General features: G+C 44.9%; 1 pseudogene; it reads left to right on the top strand.

Annotated features, from left to right (window-relative positions):
• The first annotated feature begins 560 nt into the window (after positions 1-560).
• Positions 561-1,454, top strand: LOC116549517 (annotated as a pseudogene).
• The last annotated feature ends 3,038 nt before the right edge of the window (positions 1,455-4,492 follow it).

The following is a 4,492-nucleotide window of genomic DNA, read 5'->3' as shown; positions in this document are numbered from 1 at the left end:
CCAGTGAATCCTGCCAGTCAATGAGCCCTCTCCTCTCCTCTCCAACACACACCTAGAACTTCTGATCAGCTTTTTGAGTACTTGTGTCTTGGCTGTCCAAGAATTATCAGACATTTGAGGAGAACCACTAACAGGAAGACAAAGAGCAAAACAAAGAAGCAGAATTAAATGATCTTAGAGAAAACAGATAACACAAGGTGTATTTACTAATTTTTTAAAAATTGGCTAGCTGTGGTGGTTCGCACCCATAATTCTAGCACTTTGGGAGGCCAAGGTAAAAGGGTTGCTTGAACTCAGGAGTTCAATACTGGCCTGGGCAACATAGTGAGATTCCAACTCTATAAAAAAATTTTTTTTTGTAATTTCCGACAGGCGTGGTGGTGCATACCTATAGTCCCAGCTACTTGGGAGGCTGAGGTGGGAGGATTGCTTGAGCCCAGGGGGTTGAGGCTGCAGTGAGCTGTGATCATGCCACTGCACTCCTAACTGACAAAGTGACGAAGCAAGACCCTGCCTCAAAAATAAATAAAAATTTCAAATTAGGGGCATGAGTCTGACACATGGTAGATGCCGTGCTGTTCAATTTCCTACACACAGAGATGGCAGCAGGGCTATGGGCTCACAAACCCAACCCTGTCGGGGGGGACAGAAGATGAGGCTGTTGATCCTGGAGAACATGGATTTCTGTGTGAGCCAGGTTCTAGGCAAGAGACTGCCCCAGCAGATGCTTGTCTCCGGGAGGAGCTGGGTGACCTCAAATTCCTATGCAAAACCTTGTGGGTGGCTGTGTTCCAACAGCTGAACAGCCTGTCCACCAGTAACCTACTTTTTGCGACAGCAGCTTCCACTCCTCATCCCGATGGCCTTGGGCCTACAGAATCTGGAGGAAGCACCCAAGTTCCTGGCTTCACTTGTGGCCTCCTGAGGAGTGGCACCCTCAGTACCCTGGGTATGGAGAGTTTGGTCACTGCCCCCTGATCACTTGTAAGCTCCCAGTGATAATCTGGAAATCTTGGGGACCCCAGTTCCCCACCCCAGCTGAGCCTCATAGCTGCTCCTGGCCCTCATCCCCTCTGGATACAGAAGATCCCTTTGCCCAGGAACCCTAGGCCTGCTGCTTTTGGAGATGGTCTTGGGGCTGGTACTGAGGATCCCTGCCTCTAGGGATCACATGTGTTCAGGAAGTAAGTATCAAAGAGAGGTGGGAGCACCATGGGAAGCAAGGAGGTATCAGCTAGAGTTGGGACTAGAGTGGAAGATTCCCACACTGGGCACATTACTCTACATGGCAGATGCTCACTAAAGGTTCTGTGGATGGAAAAAAATTTCAAAACATTATTATACTTATCCTTAGAGACACAAGAAATGTAATTCATCCATAAAACAAGAACAGAATGCTATGGAAAAAGAACACTCTGAAAACAAGAAATAGCTCTAGGAAATTTAAAATATGATTGCCAAATTTAAAAGGTATTAATTAACAAATTAGAAAAGAGGCTTGGCAAGGTGCCTCATGCCTGTAATCCCAGCACCTTGGGAGGCCATGGCGGGTGGATCACCTGAGGTCAGGAGTTCAAGACCAGCCTGGCCAACATGCTGAAATCCCTTCTCTACTAAAAATACAAAATTAGCAGGGCATGGTGGGCATGCCTGTAATCCTACCTACTCAGGAGGCTGAGGCAGGAGAATCACTTGAACCTGGGAGACAGGGGTTGTGGTGAGCCAAAATCGTGCCATTGCACTCCAGCCTGAGCAATAAGAGTGAAACTCTGTCTCAAGAATAAAAAATAAATAAATAATAAATAATATAATAAAAAGCTGCTAGTCACAATAGAAATAAAATGCATGGGCCGGGTGCAGTGGCTCAGGCCTGTAATCCCAGTACTTTGGGAGGCCACGGAGGGTGGATCACGAGGTCAGGAGATTGAGACCATCCTGGCTAACATGGTGAAACCCCTTCTCTACTAAAAATACAAAAAAATTGGCCAGGTGTGGTGGTATGTGCCCGTAGTCCCAGCTACTTGAGAGACTGAGGCAGGAGAATCACTTGAATCCGGGAAGTAGAAGTTGCAGTGAACTGAGATCACACCACTGCACTCCAGCCTAGGCAACAAGAGTGAAATAAAATGCATGAAACACTTAGAAATTAGCTAAATGAGTAATATGCCAATGAAATAAGAAAAACTGTAAAACATCAAGGAACACTGAAGAAAATATAAATGAGGAGAAATGTCTTCTCACATTGGCATACTGCATGGCTATTTTTACTGCACTTGTCACTGTTACTGTCATTTCACCATCGCCCCAGCATCCTGGCTACTGATTTCCCTTCTCTGGGTTCCCCACCATGTGCAGGCTTATAGCAACTGTCACTCAAAGCATCCTCCAGGCAAGGAATAGACAAGCTACCCAAAGGAGGACCACTGAATTCTTAGAATCTGAAATTCAAGCAGAATTCCTGAGAGATGGAAAGCCAGAGGAGCTAGGAATTAAGTGGAGCTGAGTTCAGCTGGCTCGAGCCCAACAGGTGCTTTCACTTTCCCATTCCCACATTGAGCTCCTCAGCCTTTCTTCACATCTGTGAACGACCCCAAATCCTTTCAGAAAATCCTTTCTTTCCATTTTTCCTTTAAGTCAGCTATCTTAGTTCGGCCTGCTAGAACAAGTAACTCTAGACTGGGTGGCTTAAACAACAGAAATTTATTTCTCATAGTTCTCGAGGCTGGGAGACCCAGGTCAAGGTGCCTGGCAGATTCCTTGCCTGCTGAGAACACTAATCACCTCTCAAAGGCCCTGCCTCCTCATGCCGTCGCATTAGGGATTTAGGATACAACATATGAATGAATTTGAGGGAAACACAGGCAGTCCTAGCATTGGCCAAAAACTGCTTCTGATTTTTTCAACTAAAGAACTGTGACCAAATGAACTGGAAAGACATAGTATTATAAAGATGTCAATTTTCTCTAAATTAATCTATAAATCAATGCAATACAAATAAAAATCATAACAGAAATGGAACAAAATGGTGTTAAAGTTCATTTTGCAAAGTGGTACTCAACTTCGATTACATATTTAGAATTACCTGGGGAGCTACTAAAACTCTGTTTCTGTACTGCACCCCAAGCAATTAAACTGGGACCCCTGGGGATGGGATGAGATTATCAGCATTTATTAAAGTTCCCTGAGCAATTCCAATGTGCAGCCAAGGTTGAGAACTACTGTGCTGGAAGAATAAACATGTAAAAACAGCAAGAAATTTTAGGAAGGAAAGAAAAATAAACTGATCTGCCCCATTGGTAAATGAAATAGATTATAAAGCTACAGTAATTAAAGCAGTGTAGTACTATCACAAGAAATGACAAGTCAATAGAACAAAATATACACTTCAAAAAAAGTCTGGGTATGGTGACTCATGCCTGTAATCCCAGCACTTTGAAAGACCAAGGTGGGCGGATCACCTGGGGTTAGGAGTTCAAGACCAACCTGACAAACGTGGAAAAACCCCATATCTACTTTAAAAAATACAAAATTAGCCAGGCATGGTGGCACATGCCTGTAATCCCAGCTACTCGGAAGGTTGAGGCAGGAGAATCACTTGAACCCAGGAGGCAGAGGTTGCAGTGAGCCTAGATCATGCCATTGCACTTCAGCCTGAGAAGAGCGACACTTCACCTCAAAAAAAAAAAAAAAGAATACAATAAAAACAATGAGATATCAGTATATCAGTTGTTGCCCATCATGTTGGCAAAAAAAAAGTAATTGATAATACCTGCCCTTGTTGGGGGAGGGTTCTGTGTGAGGATTAGAAACCCTCAAAGCGGGTCAGGCACAGTGGCCCACGCCTGTAATGCCAACCCTTTGGGAGGCTGAAGCAGGCAGATCGCATAAGGTCAGGAGTTCAAGATCAGCCTGTCCAACATGGTGAAACTCTGTCTCTACTAAAAATACAAAAAAAAAAAATTAATTAGCAAGGCATGGTGGCACACACCTGTAGTCCTAGCTACTCAGGAGACTTGAGGCATGAGAATTGACTGAGCCAGGGAGGCGGAGGTTGCAGTGAGCTAAGATCTCACCACTGCACTGCAGTGGGGGGGCAGGGAGGGGGAGGAGAGAGAGAGAGAGAACCCTTAAAGTATAAATGGCAATATTATTGTAAATGTCTCTTTTTTTTTTCTTTTTTTTTTTCTTTTTGAGATGGAGTCTTGCTCTGTCTCCAGGCTGGAGTGCAGTGGTGCAATCTCGGCTCATTGCAACCTCCGCCTCCTGAGTTTAAGCGATTCTTCCGCCTCAGCCTCCCGAGTAGCTGGGACCACAGGCGCGTGCCACCAAGCCTGGCTAATTTTTGTATTTTTAGTAGAGATGGGATTTCACCATGTTGGCCAGGATGGTCTCAATCTCTTGACCTCGTGATCCACCCGCCTTGGCCTCCCAAAATGCTGGGATTACAGGCGTGAGCCACCGCACCTGGCCTTTTATTTGTAATTATTGTTTA

The sequence above is a fragment of the Sapajus apella genome, unplaced genomic scaffold, assembly GCF_009761245.1.
Source record: "Sapajus apella isolate SASKATOON/1434 unplaced genomic scaffold, GSC_monkey_1.0 scaffold6, whole genome shotgun sequence".
In the NCBI taxonomy this organism is placed as follows: domain Eukaryota; kingdom Metazoa; phylum Chordata; class Mammalia; order Primates; family Cebidae; genus Sapajus; species Sapajus apella.
This window is presented reverse-complemented; position numbering and strand designations above follow the sequence as displayed.